This window comes from Lepidochelys kempii, chromosome 2, assembly GCF_965140285.1.
Source record: "Lepidochelys kempii isolate rLepKem1 chromosome 2, rLepKem1.hap1, whole genome shotgun sequence".
NCBI lineage: Eukaryota > Metazoa > Chordata > Testudines > Cheloniidae > Lepidochelys > Lepidochelys kempii.
In genome coordinates, this window is record NC_136381.1 from 166,773,945 (window position 1) to 166,799,713 (window position 25,769).

Here is a 25,769-nt window from a genome sequence, read left to right on the forward strand (position 1 = left end):
TCACATCCCTGCAAATGGCTTGGCATATGTGCAGTTTTTAGATCAGAGAATGAAATCCAGTTAGTACTCTGTCTAGTCAGCACACAGACAGCTTCAGTGGAATTGATGTGGTTCATAGACCTTTTGCCGGGTGTCTAGATGGGGTCTCTCTGAGTGTAATTCACAAGGATTGTTCCAGGCTTCTGGGCCTAACTCTGCACAGGTTAGTAGAGCAGCCATTCACCCGCGGAATGGGAGGGGAAATTGGAGCAATCTGCATCCTTTCAAAGATTGTGGCAGCCATAATGCTTCATAGGCATATCTGGGCCTTCCTTTCACTGGACAAGTTAGACAGTTTTCTCACTAGGTTATGTAGACCGACTCTAGACTTGTCACTGAAAATATCACCCTGGAGGCATTGTGCTTGCCTGAGACATAGTGCTTCCAGGAGCTTTTGCGGTGGCAACGTGCCCCTGAGAGGTATACTGTTGAGGCCAATGGCTTACAGTTTAGACCTCTATCTATTTTAAAATGCATTGCATATATTGCTAAACATTCAACAGTTACAATACTCCAGTAAATTGCATCGGAAGAAAGAAGTGTACTGGAATCGATCTATGGATTTACTTTTATTTAGGTATGTCTATGAGGCTCATTCTTCCATTGACTTTAAACAGGAATTCCACACATAGAGCCTGGTTTTCATACGTGCTGACCACCCACAACTGCAACTCATCACCCAAAACTGCTATTGAAGGCAATGAGTGTTGCCCTGATAAGCATACCTGAAAATCAGGTCCAAAGTACAATGATAGGATATGGGCAAGTTGTGTATAGTTGTGTTTGGCAAACAAAGGAAAGCTTAAATTCCAGTCAGACCTTTAATATCCAGCCTTTACTCAAAAGCTTAAGCAAACAACTGAAAATAACAGGAAAAATGCATTTCACAATTATTTGAGTTGTGGAATTATTTACTCTCCACCATAAAAGTAATAAATAGAAGAAAAAAATGTCCCCTTCCACCTCATTATGCAATGAGAGACGGACATTTCTCTTACATCACTAGTTTTGATCTTACAGAAAATAAGAATTATTTTCCTTACTTCATGAGAATGCATAGAATTTTGCTTTTGGTATTAGAAACCAGCTTCATATAGTTCCAGCAAATTTGAAGAAGTTCAAGTTCTCTGTGAATGGGTGATACTTTCTTTTCTTTACCTCGAGTTGTGTTAATCTTGTTTCCTCTCCTTGGTAACTATTCTTTTATTTATGTAGCTATTGCTGCTGCACATAAAAAGAGTTACTGTAGCTGCTCTCTCAGTTACGATGTATTTCTTTAATTCTTTGGTTAATTTACATTTGAGCAATCCATGAACTGAAAAGTTTTCCATCTTTTCCTATTGTAAGATCTGACTCATGCAATACTTTTCTTTCACATTCTCCCTTTTCCTTGTAAAAATTCCTTTTATTTCCATCTGTAATGGAGTGGATGAGGCCCAGAGACTCCCTGCCGGAGGCTTGAGGGCCATGCCACACCAGTCCCAGGAAACGAGCAGTGGAGCTAAGTCCTCTGAGTAGCCTAGAGAGACTGCAGGAAAGCAGCCAATCAGAGGGTTGCAAGCTACTATAAAAGGAGCAGCACAGCTAGAGACAGGTAGTTCCTTCCTGGAGCCAGAGAAGTGTAGATGGTGTTCCTGGCTGGCCAAGGGGAACTGCAGCACCACAGACTGCTCACTGCTGGAAGGGACTGAAAGAGAGCTCCTGGCTGGCTGCTGAGCCTGAACACAGAAGAGTTCTGAGCTAAGGGTGAAACATCCGCAATGGCTTGGGCTGCAGGGAAGTGTCCCAAGGACCTAAAGGAAATTGTGTAAAGGGGACATGGTGGCATGTGACTGCTATTCTTAGAGTCCCTGGGCTGGGACCCAAAGTAGTGGGTGGGCCTGGATCCCCCTCCTCCTTTAGGCCACTGGGGAAGTGTCCTACAACTGGACAGCTATAAACCCCTGGAAAGGGGAACTGAATTGTTAAGCGGCCTGCTGGAGAGCTGGGACCAGAACAGACCAAGAAGGCGAAACCTTTGCCTTCAGGGAGGAAGCCCTGGGCATATGGCTTGATACCATGGCCAGGACTGTTTAAAGACTGAAGACAAACCTGACCAGAAGGGGTGCTAGTGAGAGGTGGGTGTCATGCCATTACACTATCATGAAATATTAACAAGCGAACTGATGACTGGTCTCTTGACACACTTTGACGATGATGATGATTTTCAACTTATTCCATCTCCACATATCCTTGATTGTGGACCACAGCTTTACTTGTTAGTCATCTTGCTGATTTATATTTCTGCTGTTTCTGTTTAATGATTTGGAAAATAGCCTCATGTTCAGAAAAATACTTCTACATGGTATGCAGTATGGTGTAGCTTTCATGCCCTTTTAAGTGGTTCTCTGATTAGGTCCTGAAAGCACTTGACTTCCATAAGTCTTACTTATTTTAACTGTAGAAGAAAAAAATATTTACAAAACTTAGACAAAGATTTTTTAAGATTATCAATTCAGTGTGAAGATTTATTTGACCCAATTCTCCCTTATTACCCTGATCTGTCTGCTGTCTTCATGAATGCTAGAAGTGTCTATTCAATTTGTGTTGATGAATTTTAATATTTGGTTTTAAATCTTTGTAAAGCTGATTGTCTCTGTTCTTCTGAACAGAGATTTCAGGCATAATGAACGGTCATATTAGATGGGATTTGATTGCTGACAGTATGTTGAGCTTTCATACATCATCCACTCTGAAAGCCAGTTTGATAATATCTTGGCTGGTTACAATCCAGTGTTATTGCAACATGAATTGCAAGCAGCTTTGAATAAGTTGTGGTTTCTACCAGTGTATAGAACTGGGAATTCAGTGTTACTACATATTTAGCCAACAGAAAAATGCCATGTGACATGATGCCATCGTACAGCTCAGTCAGTGAAATACATATTCAATAGTCAGATAAATATCCACAGCAAATAGCACATGAGCAATGAATAGGCTAAACTGTGGATGCACGAAACATTTGCTGAACAATTTTAAATAGGGAAACAGTTGTAAAAATCTCAATTTGCAGGCAATTCATGAACTAGAAAAAGGTATAAATTTACTGGATACATCCCCCACTGGAAGTTGTTCACCTAGTTATAATAACCATTATAAATGATTCTTGCTGCTGTATTGCATCCCTGGCAAAAATCTCATTTGATCACCTTTGAACAGTTTATTATGATCCCTTTTATTCTGCCAGTTATCAGTCCATTTCACCAGCCCAGTATTGATGCCAGGAGTCTAAAACCTATTCAGCAGCTTTCAGAGGTTTTTACAGAAAATGATAAACATCACATCATTTGATATCACTATGACCATTAATTTACCCCATAAACAAAGATCAGATGACTCTGAAATACCCATGCTGCATTTCCTCAGCATCCCTGTTTTTCTAAGTAGTCTTAATTCCTAATAAATTATGCCAGTACTTTACTTAGGAAGGAAGTCAAAATTAACCTCTTTATTCTTGAGCGGAGCTGGATAAATTGTTAGAGAAAACAAATTCATAAATATTATTGTGACTAAAAAATCCATATTAAGTGAATATGATTCCTGAAGTCCTATTATTGGGTATTCATGAGTCACTGGAAATTTCTGAATATTTGTGGATTTTGACAGAAATTATTTTCAGAACACCAATAACAAAAGTGTTTTAATCATGATTCATTACATTCCTATTTGAAAGGTTTCTCCTCTTGTGATGGGGTATTTACTCCATACTTGTCCAGAAAGGGTTAATTCAGAGTTAAAATGGGGCTAATGAACCCAACAAGCCACAGCGGAGGGGAGTGGGGTGACCAAGTAATCCCCTGGGTGAGGGAGCCCATCTGAGGAGGAAGAAGCTGGGCTGGGACTATAAAGACAGGAAATTGGAAACAGTGGGTGGCTTCTGGGAAAGTCTGTAGTCACTCCCTGGGACAAAGGAGGAGTGTTGGGAGGGTACAGGACAGGTAGCCCACAGTTACTCCCTGGGAGTGGGGAGTCAAGAGGATGGCAAACCCCAAAAGGGGTGAGTGGTAGATGGTAAGGAAAGGGCAGTAAGGTCCCAAAGGGAACAGACTTTGACTGTTGGCTAGAGGGTTTCCTGAGCCAGAACCCAGAGTAGAGGGTGAGCCTGGGTTTCCCTATCAACCACTGAGATAGAGACACCTTGTGGCAGTGTGAGGGAAGACTGCCATAAGAGGCCAGAGAGATTTATCCCATGCCTTCGTGTTAAAAATGAAATAGGTGTATAATGCTCCCAGGGCCAATGTCTACTGTCCATTATACTCTATGCAAATATATAGTCAATGGTTGAGTGTTCAGGACAGGGCAAGATTTAACCTTGGAGTGAATACACGGTGTATTTGCACTGGGCCAAGAAATTCTCATGTAAGCAATTTCAACGGGGTTGGAGAGGTGTAATTGGGCATCTGGCCCTATTGTTTGGCCGATATTCAGTTGTTGCCTCTTCCTTCTTCCCTAAAAGTGTATTCCCTAAAAGAACTTTATTGCCATCTCTGCATTGTAAACTACATAACATTTTTTTGTGGCATAGAAATCAAAAGCAGTAGCTCACGAAAGCTTATGCTCAAATAAATTGGTTAGTCTCTAAGGTGCCACAAGTACTCCTTTTCTTTTTGTGAATACAGACTAACACGGCTGTTACTCTGAAACCTATAAAATTACAGTGTGTCTTTTAATTTTGCACTATAATTCAAAAGAGGGAAGCTCCATACATCTCAGGCACAAAAGGAAATAACTTCTATGGCACTTTCCAGATACATCAATTTCAGTTTTCCAACCCATTTGCAGAAAAGTTATGAAACTCTTCCTGTTTGCTTAGACTTACGTTTCCCACATCTGAGTTGTTCTCGAGGAGTGCAATGATTAATGAAGTAAAATTCCTTGCTCAGTGACTTGCAAACAGAAAGTTTCTGGGAAGCAGACCAAAATGTTTCCATTACTGATGTGATCACCCTTAACTTAGAACTATAAAGTTAATAAAAGGAAAAACATAGCCTTTGTTTATTTGATCATAATAGCACGAGTGGATTTATAGTACGGACTGAAATGGTGTTTCCATTAGAAACATCTATATGCAGCCTCCCTGCCCCACCCCTCAAAAAATGGACTCAAAATAGCCACAGCATGCATCACACCAAAAATAAAGATGGTTTAAGTTTTTAAGTCACAAAACAAAATAGAAGTTTCCATTTTTTTTATCTAGATGTATCTTAACTAGGATTTTATTCATTTAATGTAATTTAGGAAAGGTGTTTGAAATATTAAACATATTTATGGGCTACAAGCTGAATGAGAGATAGAGAAAAGATTCCCTCCACTGCAGATTCATCAAGCTCAGGTTCAAACTGAATGAATGGAATTTAAATAGGATGAAAAAGTGTCCTCAAACTGGATGGGTAGTTATGAGCAGAAATTTGAACAATTTATGTTGCAGAATAGCTATGGCTGAGCCTGCATTTGCAGTGCTTCATGCCCTAGAAAACCCCAAATGCTTATGCACCCAGGTATGCTGTGGCAGATGTACATGGACAGATGTATCACAAATCATGGGGGCAGATTTTAGTTACAGTACAAGCACATGCTCATAACTGTAATTTAGGACTAGACTGTATTATATATGCAGAGCCCTGAACAGGAGACAGTCGGGAGTTGAGCCACCCTAGCGGGAGTTTGGAGAGGTTAAGATCAGGGACCGCTTATGCATGGGGAGTGCATACAAGCTGCATTATCTGTGGATTGGTGAAGATGGGGGAAGGATAGGGGCATGGTCTTCTTTCTCACTTTCCCTCTGTGCACCCACATAAGACCATGGATTGTCCTATGTTTAACACATTTGCGGAGGAAGTGAAAACATAGAGTCCTACACTGGACAAGACTGTCTGGCTGAGGGTTTCAAGGCAGAACTGGAAGTGAAGAGCTAAATTTGGTTTTGCTCTCTCATCCCTCTGAGAGAATTGCCAATTCTAAATAAATTAGACTTGGTTACAGCATTAGATGCCTGAGTCACCTAATTTTTCATCCAAAAAACTAATCAATCACTCTCTGAGTATGAACCTTTGTGACTACTCAGAAGCTCTAGCACTTCAAGGCGTAAAACCTTGAAGTGGACTACAATAGGGTCAGGATTTCACTGAGCACATTCATACAAAACACTGATACCCATGGTCTTACCCCATTGTCGTTGTATTAGGTCATCTGCCACTTGTTCAATTCTGTCACTTGACTAGAGCCAGAGAGACTAAACGATTGCAGAAAAAGCACATAGCAAGTAACAGAACCACGATGACAACTCAGAAGCTCTTTGAACTCAGTACCATGATGAGGCCTATGGTCCACACTGCTACTGTCCTTATCCTACTTTGTAATCTTATTAAGGACATAAATGAGATGAGTTTGGAAGTCTTATACTGATCCACAAGAAACAGTTCTGTAGAACCACCCATTCAAAAATTTAGGTCTAGGTGGACAGAAGTGTATGTTAATGTCATGACTAAGATGGAGTTCCTGGCTGTGTGGAATATTAAGAAAATACATAGATGTACTATGTTTCATCTAGTCACTGATATTCCTTATCTTTAGTATCATGAGCATTAAAAAGTACTCAAAATTAAGAGAAATTTAGTTGATATGGTGATTGATTGTAATATTACAAAAAGCACAAAATTGAATGGTAGATTCAGAGAATAACTCAAGGAAGTATAGCCTGGGGATTGAATAAATCCCTCAGGAAGAGATACAGTGTTGTAAAGTAGACCACTTCTACACACACATGAGCAATGATGAGAAATAGCTTAAGAAAAATAAATTAGGGCTATGTGAAAAAAAATTTCATTGCCAATAAAAAATCCATAATACATTTTGAGTGAATCTGAGAAGTTTCACTTTTTGTTTTTGTTTTTTTAAGTGTTTTTTTTAAAGAAACAGGGGATCTATTTTCTGTGGTGCAGTGCATTCAGCCCCTTAGAGAGGCTGAGTGAGTCATGTCACACTCAAATGGTCCCCTCTGGTGAACTCTGGAATGAAATTCATAAATTCTGGAGGGAGTTTTATCCACATGTTCTCAGTCAGAAGAACAGGTCAAGCTGTGTTATTGCATTTGAAAAAGAAACAAAGGGGGAAGAAAAATAAGCAAACTCCCTTCTCACCTTCCCCACGCCCAGAAATGTACATGGATGTTCCTGTATCTTGAAAATATTGACTAGTTGATATCTACAGTAATAAATGTATTGCCTGACAACTTTAAACAGTAGCTGATGGAGGAGTATAATGGTAGAATCCAGAGGAGTACGTCCCAGTAAATGCTCCACTCATATATTTTTATTTTTAAATTTTAAAAGATTTCCCCCCCCCCCCCAGATGTGCTTAAATATCAACTAAACTCCAAAGAGGTTTTGTTTTAGCCTCCACTGTCACATAATCATGCCTCAACCAAGAGCATCCCTAAATCAGTAACGGCAGTGTCCATCTTGGATAAAAGGGGAACTTCTCCTTGTCTTCAACTTTTGCCATATTTACTGTAAACGTTCACTTTGACACACACATTGTCAGAAGCACCCCCTGGGGCACCTGCAGTGCTTTAATTATTTGGTTTGCTGTTTATTTGCCTAGCATTCTGAGCTATGTGCTTCCTATAGTATGGCTGATGAGCCTAAAAATAGGAGAAGAGTAAGGAAATGTGGACAACACGCTGAAATAAGTTTAAGTGTCCAACATACAGGATTAGTTTCTTAATATATTGCAACAATAGTATTACAATTTGAAGATTCTTAGGCTATGGAGTCATGTGATCCTGCCTCAGACATTGGCTAGGTGGTTAATAGCTGGTGGCATCAAAACTATTGACCTCCCATTGTAAGCATGAGTAGAGCCAAATGGCCTCATGGATATCTGGCACTGTCACAGACTTTCACCTTCAGAGACATAAACCTACATAAAAGCAATCATCCTCAAAGTTCCTAAAGATGGCAATAGTGCAAAACTACTGAGATTCATGGAGCTGTGCATCCAGGAGCCATGTACAGTTGAACTCTCCACATGTAGCACTCTCCTTCCATCACTGATGGTTAAGATTACTTCCATATCTCACCCCCAAATGGGAATGGAGAGGGAGAGCCAGGCACAGGACATGGAGGATGAACATCCAATGAAGCTGCACCACCAATGAGCCCATTCCTTGGCACCAAAAAATTCTGCACAGAATTATTTAAAATTCTGCATATTTTATTTGTAAAAATAACACAATATAATCATGCTGGTTTCAATAATTTGGGTAATTTATTGCAAAATACCTGTCAGCAATGTATGTATACCTGTCAGTGTGGCTGTAACAATACAGAAAATAAAAAGATTCAGGATTTTTTTTTATAAATATATTCCTTACTAGTCATATTAATATAGAACTTTGAGTAATAATTCATTTAAACTAAAATACAGAAACACATCTCCTGCACCCCTCAGAAGCAGTGCAAAGGCTTGGGGGAGTCTGTTGCCCCCCCCCATTTCCCATGCTTCCTCACCTGGCGTCACAGGCAGTGTGCTATGAGGAAGGCTGCTTCAGCCCCTTCCCTCTCCATGGCTGGCTGCTCCAGCCCATGAGCCAGCTGCCTGCTCTTCTGGCATCACATCAGCCCCTGGTAGGCTCAGTGTGTAATTGCAGCATGACCCCCTTGCAGCTTCCCTTCACCTCCCCATCAGAATCAATTATTCTGCAGGTGGGGATGAGCAAAATCTGTGGAGGACATTAATTCTGCACTTGCACAGGGGTGTAGAATTCCCCCAGGAGTAAGAGCCAAAGGGCAGCAGGCTCTGGAGCCAGGTGGCCTTTTGCCTTTACACATCTCTGAGTATCCGCAGGTTTTGGAGGCCAAATAGCTGCTTATTCAGCTGGAGGGGCAACCTGTTCCCTCCAAATTGAATGACATCAGGAGACTCATGGAATTTTCCATCCTCTCTGCCCTCTTCCTAAGGGTTTCTCTGCAGAGGAAAGGAAACTTACTGCTTCCTCTTTCTCACAGGAATTTCAAGACCTTTTTTAGAGATCCGATACAGTAACTCCAGGATGTAATCAATACTGGCCACATCACTGATGTCACATCAGTATCAACGTGGTATTCTGTTTAAAAACTGGCAACACAATATGGCCCTATATGTTTTAATAGAGCAGCTACTACTCCTCTATCTAGGTTGCCTACCGCTTCCTATTATAAAAATCCTCTGACCATATCTTCTGAGATCCTGCACCTTCATGGTTTGCAAGAGGACTTTGAAATTTGATAGGGGGTTAGTCCTGAAGTCAGGTAGGCGTAATTCTGCTGGCCCCATGAAAATCCATTCACATTCAGCCAGGCTATAAGCTGTCAAACAACTGCCGTTTCCCATTGATATTTTGCTTAGGCTAGCTTGTTCCTGGCTTGCCACCAATACACTGTCAATGTTCTGTTAGCACTGAGCATGTATCAGCAGACATCTTTCTTTAGCATGCTACATAAAATAGCTCTGGATAGAACACAGACAAAACTATCCTTCTCTCCACCTACCACCTTTTGAGTGCTTGACACATCAATCTTTACAATATATATGTTACACATTTTTGTATCTAATATATAAATATTTATGTTTTGTCTACATACAGGTTCCTTCCAATATTTGACAGCAGGAAAATGAGAATGTACTTGGGGATCCTTTGAGATGTCTGCTGTAGTTTTCATTAAAAGAAAGCAACAATAAAAATATACACAAAATGCAATGTAAGACAGAGCTGAGAGGAGACCAAGCAATGCCTGCATGAGAGTGCCAGGACATTTAAAGTTGTTATGAAGATAGAAGGTTGTTCTTATTGTGTCTTCTCATAGTGGGTAAAGACAATTTAGAAGGGGAGTAGCAGTCAAGGAAGGTACTATAAAGGAGGTTGCTAAAATAGATGGGTACATGAAAGTATGAGTCACTGAGGTAGAAAAATTGTGAGCAATCATTCTACAACCCACAAGTGTGTTAGTGTGGAATAAAAGAACTAATATTACCTGTCAAGAGGTACTTTTTTTTCAGCGTTGATGAGGTTATAGGGCTGCTGCCTCTGTGGGTAAATGTAGAATTTCCTATGATATGTTCCCCTGATAACGGAAGCATGTCTAATTCACACCTGGTGTCTATAATGTTGCCTTTTAATCCTAAATTATTTCCAGTATGTACACAGGCTCTAATTTTTTTTTTTTAAATGTTGCATTTACAGCAGCTCAAAGAGCCAGGAGAATATTGCATGTCAAATTTGCCTTAAAGGAAAAAGAAACCCTCAACACTCTTTAGGCTCAGAACAAACAAAATAGGGAATGATACCATGTGGGGCTAAAATAAATAGGCAGCCTGAGGGAGGTAGCAACCTCTCAGAGAACAGAGCACCAGATGTAGGATAGCCTTTTAGATGTAGAGCTTACTTGTACTTGGTCAAAGTTTCTTGGCTGGGGGAAATATCAGTTATTTTGATACTAGGATGTAATTTTAAATATTGTATTGTACTGGGTAGGGATGGGCGCTATAACAGTGGTGTTGAATTCGGGGGCAAACTACAACATTTGCAACAGTGAGAGAGACCTGGCTAAAAGTAAACACCAAGATGTGTTGACTACCATTGTCAGAAGATATTCTCTTACCTCCTTAGCGGGTGAGGTATTCTGACTGGATAGTAGGGAATGAAAGAAGCACTCACTCCCAAAGCTGTTTGGCAGGGGAGATAAGTGCCCTCCACCAAGCCCTAGGATCATTAGGGAAAGCTCCACAGCCCCCATAAAAAAGAACAGGAGTACTTCTGGCACCTTAGAGACTAACAAATTTATTTGAGCATAAGCTTTCATGGGCTACAGCCCACTTCATCAGATGCATAGAATGGAACACATAGTAAGAACATATATAGACATACAGAGAACATGAAAAAGTGGAGTAAGAGGCTAATTAATTAAGATGAGCTATTATCAGCAGGAGAAAAAAACTTTTGCAGTGATAATCAAGATGGCCCATTTAGACAGTCGACAAGAAGGTGTGAGGATACTTAACATGGGGAAATAGATCCAATATGTGTAATGACCCAGCCAGTCTCTATTCAAACCCAAGTTAATGGTATCTAATTTGCATATTAATTCAAGCTCAGCAGTTTCTCGTTCGGGTCTGTTTTTGAAGCTTTTCTGTTGCAAAATTGACACCTTTAAATCTATTACTGAGTGGCCAGAGAAGTTCAAGTGTTCTCCTACCGGTTTTTGAATGTTATGATTCCTGATGTCAGATTTGTGTCCATTTATTCTTTTGTGTACAGACTGTCCGGTTTGGCCAATCTACATGGCAGAAGGGCATTGCCGGCACATGATGGCATATATCACATTGGTAGATGTGAGGTGAACGAGCCCCTGATGGTGTGGCTGATGTAATTAGGTCCTATGATGGTGTCACTTGAATAAATATATGAACAGAGTTGGCATCAGGCTTTTTTGCAAGGATAGGTTCCTGGGTTAGTGTTTTTGTTGTGTGGTGTGTGGTTGCTGGAGAGTATTTGCTTCAGGTCTGGGGGCTGTCTGTTATGCTCAAATAAATTTGTTAATCTCTAAAGTGCCACAAGTACTCTTGTTCTTTTTGCAGACACAGACTAACACGGCTGCTACTCTGAAAACAGCCCCCATAGTGGTGGAGCCACTGCAGGGCCAGCCTGGAGTTTTGCTCCCCTACTTGTTTGGGGGAGGGAGAAGCCCATGGCTGATGTAGTAAGACATCTGGGGGGATGGAGCTACAGCAGGGGATTGGCATTGTTCGGGGAAGGAGGGGTGCAGGAGAAGCCAGGGGCCATTGAGGAAATGGTGGCCCCAGGAATGGATGAAGATTCCTGGTACACATTACAGAGTTATGTTGCCATAAGGCAGCTTACGTCGACATAATAATGTCAGTATCTACACTACACCATTCCTTCTGCCAACGTAACATGCCTGCTACATTGACTTAATAACTCCACCTTTGCAACAGACATAGAGCTTAAGTTGATGTAGCTAATGGCAGCGTAGACACTGCATTTCTGCATTGCTTACATCAACGTAACTGGCCTCCAGGAGCTGTCCCACAATGCGCATTGTGACAACTCTGGTCACTGTTTTCAACTCGGCTGCCCACAGCAGTCGCTCTGATGCAGAGCTGCAGACATGCTACTTTTACAAGGAGATACATGCTATCCTCTGCAAGTGTACCTCTTCCTATGATCTTGGAATGTTATTGCCCCCTCTTCTCCTGTACTTTGAATTTTGCAACCCCTTCCCAAGACATCCTGCGTGAGAGTTGCACAATGGGAGAGCAACGCGTGGTGCACTGCTCTTTGTATCGATATAAGCGCTACTACTGTGGATGCACTCTGCCAACCAATGTTCGCTCTAATTTTTGACAAGCTGTGGCCAAAAAAATTTCTTCTGTGCAAATTTTTGGCCTCACGGTGTTTTGCTGTGTGTGCGGGGTTTAGGATCTGTGTGTATGCACACAGCTTAGAGGGAACAGTGCTGCCAACACGAGAAGTATAGTGTGGACATGCATGACTGACTTAATAACTGCAGTGGTGGTACAATGACTTAATGAAAGTTGACTTAATTTTGTAGTGTAGACATGCCCTCAGCCTCCACAGGAATTTGGAGTAGACAAGAACCACTGACAAAGCAACGAGGAGGGAAGCTGCAGGTGAGACCCTCCCCCAACCATCCTGAAATCAGGAGCAACTAGGACAGGGAGAGCTCCATGAACAGGAAGCAGGACCTCAGCTGGTATCATCCACTGTGTGGCTGGCAGACAACAGATTCCAGGAGCTCACCCCATTTGCCAACAGAGGTTCACAGTTAATGCACAACCGACTGTGGAACCTTGGCTTCTGACATAAAAGAACCAAAAACAGTGAGGAAGAAAGCAGGCTGCTCCCTAAGGTAGCAAGGCACAACACATCCCATCTTGCTCTAGGCTGACTCTTCCCAGACTGACTTTGATTGCCTGCTTTGCTACAGTCTTCTGGCCTTCGGTCTTGACCAGGAAACCCCTTACAATTTAAAGTGAGAGCCTACATCTCTGACAATGTTTTCAAATACACTACAATAAATTTACTATAAACGTTAAGGTTCAGACAATTTGAGGTATATTTATTGTACTGCAAAGCCAAGAACTGACATGCCTCTGACCCTCCAGTTTTCTGTTTTTTGGCCATGTCTGTGGCAACAAGCCTGACTTAAGCCTGAATGAGATGCATGGAGAAACATTGAGGAAAATATTTTAAATTGAATTATGTATAACAAAATGTGATATTGATTCTAATACTGTTTTATAAAGAGATGCAGTAATAATTTTTTCCATACATTTTTTGTTGCTGTAATTTTTAGCTCTCCACAGAAGCTAGTGGTAGCATCATAAAAATATGAGGCCCTTGCTACATAATTTATGGTCATTACATTATTATCACTCTGCTGGCAACTGAGAAGGTGATGGGGGAAGCTGCCTGCTACTGGGGAAAGGGAAAGAACAGAAAGTGAAACCAAAAGGAGAGGGTGGAAAGAAATTAGCAAGAGGGCAAGAGGACAGAACACTGACCGTGGATGGAGGAAAGCCTGATGAGAAGATAGCAGTAGGTGAGAGCAAGAGGGGAAGGAATTAGATAGTCAAATGGGATTCAGAAAGGCTGTGGGAGCCATGAAGACAACTCCTGGGAGGTTTAACTTCAAGCCTGATCATTTCTTATATTGCGAGGGTAAGAAATAGGAGCTTGCTTAGTTCAGGGATCATTGCTCTGGTGAGATTCCTAACTAGCTGTCCTGAAAATGCTGCTGTTTAGGCAGCAAATTGATCCACATAGCATGTCCATTGAAAACATCTAGACCGCCCTCTTGTAGGGGAGGGAGAGGGCGGGCAGCTGTACAGAATGATTTCTGATTGCAACAGATTCAGCAAAATTACTACCACAATTCCACAGCAGCTAATGCAAATAGAAACTTAATTCTGCAGATGTGGGATCACAGAATTCACACATCCCTGATTATTATTCCCTAGACAGGGCCAGAGGGGAGTCATAGATTCAGACCGTGATGCAGGAATGGAAGTCATCCCTCATACATTAGCATGGCAATAAACTAGGATTAAAAAGCCCTTCTCTCTCTCACACACACACACTCACACACTCTCTCACACACACAGATAACATTTTTGTTCCAATTCTTCTAACATATGCAGTAAAGCATGAATGCCAAGAAGTTGTATTCAATTAAAGACTGAAAATAGAAAAAGTGAAAGAAGAATGAGGTTGAGAAAGAGGGCAGATAAACATTTGAACTTTTGAACACTGAATATGAGTCTTTTTATTCTCATTATAGAATGACCCCCAATAGTTTCCAAATTGTAACTCAAGAAGCATCCGTCTACCTTGTCAACAGTCATTAAAAACTGTCAACAAGTTACCCACAACATCAGCCACCTTTACCAAGTATTTATACCCGACAATACTGTATCTGCGTCTCCTCATCTTCTAGCCTAACCTGCTCTCACGCATTCTTATAGTAATTCCTGTTTTTAAAAAAGTAATTGTACGGATGATGTATTACAAAATTATATTAGACCTACATTTTGATACAACTACAACCTCAACCCACGTACAATCAAAAACTAGAACATGAACCCAATAACAAGTAACCTATTGGTTCAAGTTACTGCAAGAGGAAAATTCAAATACACCTTAATTCATTAGGTACTTGCAATTCTTCATTTTGACTATAAAGCAATTACATTTTTTCCTCATACATGAGGAGTTTATCTCATTCTTAATGATCAAATAAAATGATCTTCCTTGTTGTTAGGCATGGCTCAGATAACAAGGGTGAAATCCTCTCTCCATGAAGTCCATGAAAGTTTTGCCACTGATTACAGTGGAGCTATGATTTTATCTAAAGAGTGTAAAAGAAATTAAATATGGAAGTGGATGTTACAGAACTGAATAAACTGTACCAAACAACTGCTTATTCAGCCATTCAGCATTGAAATTCACCTGTTATATGCCACATTTATACAGGCATGATTAGCTGTCTTTTCCTGGTTACTGTACACAGCCAGTCTGCATCCAAGTCCAATAAAATATTTAAAATAGAATATCAATCCAAATTAATAAGTATTTATGAATTAAAACCACTATATTAAGGGACAGGTGAGTAAGTAGCAAATGGATATAGAGGTACTGACAACCAATAATCCATAAAATTAAGATTTGGAGAAATGACTAGAATTTAAATAATAGTAGGATACATGGAACAGAGCTCCAGGATCTCTACTCATCACTGAACATAGCCATCATATCTGTAGTGGCATATAAAACGAATCTGCAAAGATTTTCCTTAAAATTCGTACCTCTCTCAACTCCTAGGAGTCTTGAAAGATCATCATTCCCTTCACTCCACTTGCCACGAGCTCCAATTACGAGACCAAAGAAGTGAACTTTTGTACTCCCCAATATCTTCTTGATGTCTTCCTCCAACTCAGAGTAATAGGCAACCTTCTCCCTTTGGGCTGTTTCCAAACTATCGGAATTATCTTCCCAATGAACAGTTACATCAACCACCACCGCAGTATCACCCTTTACAGAAACAATAGCAAGGAGCCATTTTTACCTCCATCTTCAGCTATCTACACTGGAGCTGGAGGTGTAATCTCTACCTTGAGCAGATAAACCTGTGCAAGTTCTGATCTATCTAGCGTACTAAACATACAGTGGAGCAGAAGGGACATGCGGGGGTTAGCAGCCCCAGATACATGCCTATTGCTCAGACAGGACTGTAGTTGGGTGCTAGTCCCTCATGCTCTTGTACTACCACTACACTTCTATTTTTAGCATGTTGGTTCAATCAGACTTGGGTATGTCTCCTTGAGCTTGGAAATTACACCTCCAGCTCCTTAGAGAGAGTTTTCAGGATCAAGATCTAAAACATTAAAAATAATAGAATCTGATCTCTCTTCTGACTCCAATTTGACCAATAATCTGTCTAAATCCCTCACGAGAGTTCTTTGAAGATCCCCACATGATAAAATTTCCTCCCATGATCTACATGTACTCACTACACACACACATTATTTCTACAGTATACAAAAAGTTGGGCCAACACCAAAGCCTGCATCCCAGTTGGGTTGCAAGTACTCTGAGTGAAGTGGGTAACTGAAGGATGAAAATAATGTACATAGCTCATTTAGCAGCAGTACATATTTTATTTTTAAACAGGCTTCAAATTTTAATACTCACTTTGAACTACGCAAAAGCAAGGGAATTAAAAAGCAATCTCTTGAGCAAATAGGATGCTTTGCCTTGACAAATGAACTTGTTAGATGTGTTTAATCTGGGGAAAGAAGAGTTTGTGTTAATTATTCCAATCCACATATTAAGATATTTAGTATTTAAAGAACGCAGAAAACTGATTGTGTTTCACCTCTGAAATGTAAGAAATGCTTGATGCCCAAATGTAGCAATTATTTTCTTCATTAATTACTACACTGAAATACAAAAATTCCTTAACTATAAGCACTTTAATTACTCTCAGAGCTATTCTATTTGAATCCTGTGTTCTGGTTACTAATGCATGGCAATTCATTACAAATTCTGTATGTACCTTATGCAGGCAACCATTAGAGGGGTTTATGAGTATTGGACCAATCCTGCTCCCATTGAACTCAGAGACAAAATGCTCATTGACTTCAGTGGAACAGAATCAGGACCAAATCTGAGAAGTAATGGTTGTAGTTATTTACAAAGGCTTCACACCACCACACCCCACCCCCATTATTCCCAAACATTCTAATATAATTTGTGTGTTTACAACGTACAATCTAAGACTACTTATCTCAGGATAAATAAGATCTCTATAAGATCTTAAGGGTAAACAAAATCTAAGTTTTATTGTTCATTACAAAAATGTGAAGAAAGCATTTGGAAGTTGAGATGATTTATTTTTATTTTGAGAAGGGAGGAAATCTGTGAAACTCCAATCATTTTACTGTAACACAATTATATAAAAACTCAATTAGCTTCACATTAAAGTATGAGGTTATTAAAAATCCCTTTGTGTAACATGAAAAGTTCCTTGTTTGAAGTTTAAATGAATTGACAAGATTAATAATTTCAAATAATTACTTGATTTATTTATTATAATGGTTGCAATTAACACAATTTATTCACTAATTAATTATATTGATTATCCTCCAAAAGAGCATGTTACAAACCACAAAAATAAGCAAAATCATTGCTTTATCTTGCACTATGTTAATGTTCATTTTGTATTAAAATAGTTGTAGACTGAGTATCCCATTCAAAGTCCCTGTCTACTTTTATACAACATGTTTTACCCAGGCAGTATTCAATAGCAAAAGCCTAAAGACTGACACTGAGAAATGGGACTAAACCAAGACTGATCTAGAGGAATTTGTGAATTCTCAGTTTAAAAAAAACCAACTCCAGCACACAGACGAGTGGGACAACTAAAGATAAAACAGGGACAGAAGTGAGGTCATAGGGCTAAACGAAGGGAACCGATGGGGACACCAAGCAGAGAACCCCGGATAGCACCCACTGCTCCTCAAAGATGTCAAGGGAGCCAGTGGATGCTGCCTAGAGGAACTCCACCTGGATGCGTGAGCAGACAGTGGATTGGAAATAGGCCCCACTGTAGCAGGAAACCCCAGCGGCCAACCTCCTCTCCCTGGTTTTGTAGATTGCCATTTTGGCCAGGGCTAGGAGGAGGTTGACAAGGAGTCCTGCAACTTTGTGGGACCATGGATAGGGAGTGCGTAGATAAGAAGGTGAGGGGAAAAGTGCAACCAAAAACAAAACATGATGTTAAAGAGGAGCTGCAATAGGGGCTGCAACCTGGTGCACTCCAGATACATGTGTGCCAGGGTCTCCCTCATGCCAATGAAAAGATCCGGATGGCCTGGGGTGGAGGATGGGCGGGGCATATCCTCTTGCAGGACCCGGTCGAGGAAAACCCGAGCAGCGGGCGGAAAAGCAGCCCTCACTTCCTGAAGTATACTCTGGGGAGTACGAGGCCTGGAGAGGCTCCATGCGCCGAGCGAGCCTCAGGGGATCCAGCCAGTCTCCCCAGTCGTAGTCCAGGAGGTCTCCGACTCTGGTGACTTCTGCCAGGATCAACCTCTGGCGCACCAAGGGGGACTCCGCCACCTCCACATGGAGCTGGGGGTTGTGTAGAAGGGGAACGAAGAGGAGATCTGCCTCCTCGGTGGCCACCACAGACCTGGTCTCCAAGAGCAGTTTCCAAGGAGGAGGTGCTGGTAGAAAGCCGGCATCCCGGAGAGGTCTTGCGGAAGACCTCTGAGATGAAGATAAAGGAGCTGCCATTCATATCTGAGCCCTCGGAAGTGGTGCAGGAAGACATGCACCAGTACGCTCCATGCCGGACTACCTGCACCATAAAGGAGCCTCTGCAGGGCCTGGAGGCGGAAGACGTGGACCTGAGCGTGCAGGCACTTCAGGCCCTGTCCTTCCTCCTCCAGAGGCAGGTGGAGGACCCCTGCAGAGACCCAGTGCTCTCCTGGCCAGAACAACTCCAGAACCAATGTATGGAGGTAGGCCAGGAAGCCCGGAGCCGGGACCAGGGTTTTGAGCCGGTGCTAGAGCATGGACAGGACTAGCTGAGTGAGCACCAGTGCCCTCCCTTGGAGGGAGAGGCACCGGAGTAGTCCTGTCCATTTCTGGATCCACTCTGCCACCCTGCCCTCTAAACCTTGCCAGTTCTCTGGCAGAGAAGGATGCATGGCAGAAAGGTAAATGCCAAGATAGAGCAGAGGACCCATGCTCCACCGGATGGCCTGAAGCGCGGGTTGGAGGGAGCTTGCCTGCCACCCATTCCTGACAATCAGGCCAGAGCTCTTGACCCAGTTGATCTGGGTGGAGGAGGCTGCCTATTAGATGGCCTGCCCAGCCTCCACCCATGCCAAGTCACCCAGGTCCTGCACCACGAGGAGCACGTCGTTGGCATACACCGACAGGACCAGCCACAGCTCCGGCCCTCACAGCACCAACCCCATCAACCTTCGATGAAGCAGACAGAGGAAGGGCTCGATCGCCAGAGAATACAGCTGGCCTGAGAGGGGGAACCTCTGCCATACTCCCCGCCTGAAGCTGACCAGCTCGGTCAGGGTCCAGTTGAGCCTGACCAGACACTCCGCGGAAGTGTACAGCATCTGGAGAAACCCCACAAACTGGGGTCTGAAGCCTAACACTCACAGAATGCCCAGGAGATACCCGTGGTCCACCCTGTCGAATACCTTCTCCTGATCCAGGAACAGGAGGGCGAACGACAGACCATCCCTACACCCGAGCTCCAAGAGATCCCGGACCAAATACAGATTATCAAAGATGGTACGGCCCGGGACAGTGTAAGTCTGGTCGGGGTGGACCACGTCCACCAGCACAGACCCCAGCTGGAACGAGATGGCCTTCACTACCACTTTGTAGTCTATGCTGAGGAGCGAGACAGGATGCCAGTTCCGAAGGTCACAAGGGTCCCCCTTTTTCAGGAGCAAGGTGAGCACAGCTTGCCTGCACGACAGGGGGAGAACCTCACTCTCCAAGGAGTCGGCCCAGATGGTGACAAGGTCCGGGCCGAGGACGTCCCAGAAGACACAGTAGAACTCCACGGTCAGCCCATCCATGCCGGAAGATTTATTGGTGGGTATGCAGCGGAGGGCTTCCGAGAGCTCGGCCAGAGTGAGAGGCAGCTTTAGCTGACCATTGGAAATCCGTCCCAGAGCACTCTGCAAGCGTTAGGATCAGTCAGATCTGCGGAGAAAAGCCCTGTGTAGAAGGCCCTGGCCCTCCCATGCATCTCCACTGGATCTGTGAGGGGGGTACCGTCCTCTGCCAGGAGGCAGGTAATGTGCTTCTTGGCCCCCCTTCATTTCTCCAGGGCATAGAAGAAGTGGGAGCCGCAATCCATCTCAAGAAGGAGGCAGATGTGAGATCAAACAAAGGCGCCCCTGGCCTGATGGTCCTTGAGGGCCCGGAGCTCCTCCCGCTTCTCCCGGCACACTCCACAGATTGATGGATCCTCGGGGCTGGCAGACAGCTGCCTCTCCAGCTCTAAGACCTCCCATTCCAACTGCTCTATCGCTCCATCCCTCCGTCAGCTGGCACCCCGGAGGTAGTTGCGGCAGAAGAGCCGGGCGCGCACCTTCCCCACATCCCACCACTGCCACGCCGAGGAAAAGGCGTGCCTCTGCCCTCGCCAGGCCAGCCAGAACTTCTGGAAGGATGCCACGAAGCCCGCATCCTCCAACAAGCTGTTATTAAAGTGCCAATAGGCCAGCGCCGGCCTCTCTCTCTCACTAGATGGTGATCTGAGAATGGGGCAAGCCGGATGCTGGAGGAGTGGGCCCGTGAAAGGTGACAGCATGATAAGTAAAAAATGCTGTCCAACTGGGAGTGGCACAACCAATGGGCCTCCACCCGGTCAAAGGTGAACATAGAGATGTCTTCCAGGTGGTGGTTGCCCCAGATTTCCACCAGGGAGTGATGGTCAACAATCTCCTGGAGGATGTCCGCGGCAGCTGGGCACTGCGCGGTCCTCGAGACCCCCGCCCAGGACCAGGCACTCATGAGGATCCAAAGAGACGAGGAAGGCGGACGCCTACTGAAAAAAGCACAGCCGCTCCAGGCCCGATGTTGGGGCATAAACGTTGATGAGATTGACCACTAGCCCCTCCATGCAGGCCCGGAGGTGCAGCAGGTGGCCTGGCACAGCCTCGGCAACCCCCCAGCACCTTGGGCCGTAGGTTGGGGGAGAACAGGGTAGCAACTCCAGCCACATGAACTGTGAGGTGGCTAAAATAGACCCTGTCCCCCCACTCCAGCTGCCAGCTAGCTTCGGCATCTGGGTCTGTATGAGTCTCCTGCAGGAAAGCCACAGAGTACCCCTCCTCCCCTGCAAGAAAGGAGAGCACTTGGCCCCTGCAGAGACCCATCCTACAGCCCTGGGTGTTTAATGTTGCAAAGATGATGAGTACTAGGGGGAGGGCTGGGGGGGAATCCTTGCCGACAGGGACACTCACAGCCCCCGCTGGGCCACGCAGCAAACCGTTACCTACCCCGTAGGTAAGCAAAGAGTCATAAAAGCCACGGATCCACTGGTAGGCTGAAATGTCCTGCATCCTGGTCCCTTTACTCTCCCCCAAGAGGGTCCTCATGGCCCGGAAGATTGATGAAATCGCTGGAGAGCGAGCTGCACCTTGTTGTGGGACCTACGGATGTCTTCAGGAAACTCCCACAGGGGTAACTGGCCTCAGGCCATCCTCCGGAGGGGCCCCTCCTGAACCCCCAGGCCTATCGAGACAGGTGGGGGGGGGCAGACCCCCAGCATGGCAACCAGTGTGCTGGTGCCACACAGCCCTCCTCAGTCCCTGGCTCAGTGGGAGGCGGTGGAGGGAAAATAGCAGCCCCTAGGGGGTTGGGACGGGGAATACAAAGGCTGCTCCTTAGGGGTCATCCTCTGGGAAGGGGAAGGAGACGGCCCCAGGGGCAGCAATAGCAGCACAGGAGGTGGAGGTGAAGGAGGCGGGGTCGGCATCAGGGGCAGGGGGCAGGAACAGGGTCAGGGAGGGGGCAGAGTCGGAATCAGGGGCTCTGGCAGCCGAGCTACTGAGGGGTGGCACCTCTCGGATGTGTTCACGGGTCTGGGGAGCTTGCCTTTAGTGATGCCAGGCTCAGGCTCCATGGCGGGTGTTACAGCCATGGCATCATTATGTGGACAATCAGCAATGGGGCCCCCCACCTAGGAAGGAGGTTGGCTGCCCTGCAGCAGGGAGGGATGCCCTGGTGACTCAGGTCCCACTCAGGGATGCCCCTGGTGGCACTGGCAGTTGCCTCAATAGGCTCAGTGGCCATTAGCAGGGGAGCATCTGTGGCTGGGCCAATGGAAGACTCCAGGGATGCCTCAGAGGTGGGAGCGGAAACAGCGGTTGGGGTGGGAGCATGGGGAAAGGGGGGCCAGGTGAGGTTGCCCAGATCAAGGCCCACTGGCAGAGGGTCGTCCTCCCCCTGGGTGACTGGGGTCAGACCCAGGGTCTCAATTTCCTCGAAGATGGAGGGGAAATCACCACCCACCACCCCACGGACCTTGTTGCTGGCACCTGAAGCAATGCTCGCCTCGGAGCATGCAGGGGGTTCAGGTGGCAAGGGAGAAAGAGGGGCTCCATTGGAGGCCCCCTCAAGGAGGGGCTCCGGAAGAGGGGTGGTGCTACCCTCTATTACTGCCACATCGTCCCCAGCCAGCACCGATGGATGGAATTCTCCTGGAGGCAAGGCAGAAGGCTCTGTGTCAGTGGCCCCCTTCCTGGTCTTACGGGGGCCTCCGCATCAGGTGGATGGAGCGGAGCTTGAGCCTTCTGCTTGCTCCGCTTCCCCTGTACTTGGACCCAGCCCTCTATGGTGTCATCTGTGGGCTGGCTAACAGGGGTGGTCTCAGAGGGCAAGGGCAATGGCACGGGGACTCAGGGAGGTAGCGGTGGGGTGGCACAAGGGAGGGAAGATTCCCCCTGGGGCGACCCTCTCCCATGCCCAGTAGTAATCCCACCGCACCCTCCTCCATAGGCCCCGCCAGACGGCACGCAACAAGGGTGGGGCTCTCCTGCTCGTCTGGACGCACTGCGGGTGGTACCCTTAGGGCCTGAGAGGATCAGTGGTGGGCTGGGAAAGAGGAAGGGTGGCTCCAGGCACCAGGCAGCTAGGGGCACTGGCAATGATGGGGCTGGCACCCTGCCGAGGCTCGGGGGTCCCGGACTCTCCTCCTTGCCAGGCCAAGGGGCAGTCCCTCTGGATATGTCCCATCGCCCGGCAGAGGTTGCACTGGACCTCCCTAGTGGAGTAATGTACCTAGTAGTGGGCCCCCGGGTAGGGGACCAGAAAGGACCCCTCAAACGCCTCTCTGTTATGTGCCGCTGGCAGCAATTGAAGCTGCATCTGCCAGCAGAACGAGAGGACGTGACGGAGGATGGGGTCTTTGCAGCCCAGTGGGAGAGGACTGACAACGGAGAGTAGTTTCCCCAGGACAGAAAGGCAAGGTAGCAGGGCGGCACTGGGAAGGAAGGGAGAGATGGAGGTCAGGACCACTCGGATGCCCAGGTCCTCCAGCGGCTCCAGGGAGATGAACATGCCCCCCACCGCCAGGCCCTTCTTCACCGCCTCCTGGATGCCAAGAAGAAGATGACCTTCCCGTACATTTTGGAGGTCACCACGGTGGCTGTGGGCCCCACCACCCTCGCCAACACCCACACGTAGGTCTCGAAGTGGGGCAAGGCGGGCACCAGGAAGCAACGGACTCAGTGCTTCCTGGTCAAGGTGGGGCCAGGATGCCCCGGCCGCCAGAGATGGTAGCAGAGGCAGTGGCCAGGAGAGATGACGTAGCGGCAGGCAAGGGAGCTGCCACCACCTGTCCGTACGCCCTCGGGGCCGCGGGAGGGGCCCCCAGAGAGCTGGTGGAGGGAGCAGCGGGGAGGGACGCCACGGCCAGTGGCAAAGCCACAGCAGTGGGGGCAACCTCTACCATGGAGGGCCTAGTCTTTTTTGTCGGTTCCCTTACCCTTCTTTTTGCTCTGGCCTTTCCCGCCGGCTGGGGGGACTCCCCCAGAATCGGAAGGGACAAGGGACATGGCAGCAGTGGAGTCCACCCCATTGCCCGCCACTGCCAGTGCCCCAGCAGGGGCGGTAGCAGATGGTTCTGCAGTGGCAGTTGAGGTGGGAGCCAGAGGGGGCAGTGGGGGAGCAGGTGGAGGATAGGCAGAGGGGTCTGTCCGAGGGGTCTCATCTGCCTTGTCCCCTGCCATAATAGGCAGGGAGGGAAGAGAAATGGGGAACAGGTCGACCACTCCTCCCCACTAGGCTGTAGGAAGAGGAGGGGGGCACCAGAAGGGGAGGGCTGGATGTTGGGGGGGGGCTATGAAGGGTAAGACTGGGGGCGGGGGGTCAGTCACCAACTCAGGATGGGATTCCGGCTCCTCTAGCTGCACTAGGGGAGGGGGAGTTATAATAGCTTTGGGGGATGCAGTGAGGCAGAGGTTCAAACTGAAACAGGGGAGGGGCACAAGCATATGGGAGGGGGCATGGGTGCACAGAGCAAAGGGGCAGTTAGGGCAGGGGGACCGCGGTGGGGGCAGGGGGGAAAACCAGTTTGGAGGTCGGCCAGGGAGACCAAGGGGCTAGCTTCAGAGGCTGGGGTGGGGCAAACAAACAAGCAAAATGGCAGAGGGAAAAGGGTGGATCCGGCAAACTAACTGGAGCTAGCGAGGGGCTGGGGCAGAGGGGAGGGGAGGGGCAAAAGGCTGCAAGGGGCAGATGGGGCAGGTAGCAAGGGGTCAATATGGGGTGGGGGGGCTCATGTGCACATGTGCAAAAAAGTCAGTTTATACTGCCTGCCGCTTCAGGCCCAACTGGTGGCAAACAGGCGTGGTAAGCCAGGTGAGCAGCTGAGTCCCAGAGGCAGGAGCTGAGGCAGATGATAAGCAGCCAGTGGGAGTGGTGGAGGGAGCAGTGGTGGTGGGAAAAGGGGGGGACAGGCTCCACACCCCACCCCCATGTCCCCACAGACACATTCAAGACCCCCACCACAAGAGCACAGTTTGAAAGTTACTCAATCCTTTAAGTCCCCCTCCATGGTGATCTGCAGTGTCTCTGCGAACTCCCAAAACAGCAGGCACTCCTCTTCTTCCTCCTCCTCCAGGCTCCAGAAGCTCCCAGGCAGCAAACACTCCAGCAGCTCCAGCAGGCAGTCCCGTGGCCAGGCAAGAAGGACCCCTCTCAGGTGGTGGAGGTGATGGTGATGGTGTCTGCAGTAGCAACGGCGGGGTCCCTCATGCTCCTCTTCTGGGGAGCGTTCCAGCGGGCCCCCAAAAGGAGCTGCAGCAGGAGCAGCAGCAACCAGGGAGGGGGTGTCACAGCCAGACAGCAATCAGGTAGCAGAGAGGGAGTAGCTGGAGTAGCAGCAGCAACAACCGCACCAAGAGCCCAGGGCTGAGCAGCCCGCAACCTCCTTCCTCCCTCTTAGCCAGATGGCTACAGGAGAGTGATCCTATTGGGATCCCGGAAGTGGGAATTCACATTATATATTGAAGCTGGGCAAAAACATTTGTAATGACACTTCTTTAGTCCATTTTACTAAGACTGCAAGTCTCAACCTTGATGTCTTATTTTAAATGTAGACAGGAAAAGGTAAATCAGTCATGTAGAGGACTTGTAATCCCGCAAGTGCTTACATCCCATTAAAGTGACTGATTCTTCATTAACTGTGCATGAAATTTTGTAGCCAAGTCCTATAGAGTCTTGGGACTTCTGTGCTATCTTGAACTTTTATAAAGGTTTTGTTTTGTAAAATAATGGCTAGAAGGAGAAATCACACGATATTATTGTTTAAGCTAGGATTTGACAACACTGGGATTCATTGATACAAGGTGCACATTTAGACACATGATTGACTAATAAGAAGAATGGTGCATGTACCCCATAACATTTGTAAGTTTGTGGGTTTATTTTAAACTATCTTTATCCTTTAATATTTATAGTGGCAGAGATAGGGAATGCTTTGGCTTGTCACAGAGGTGATCATTTACATTTTCAAGAAATCTTGGTGAAGCAAAAAATCAATAGTTTATTTGCTCTAGTCACC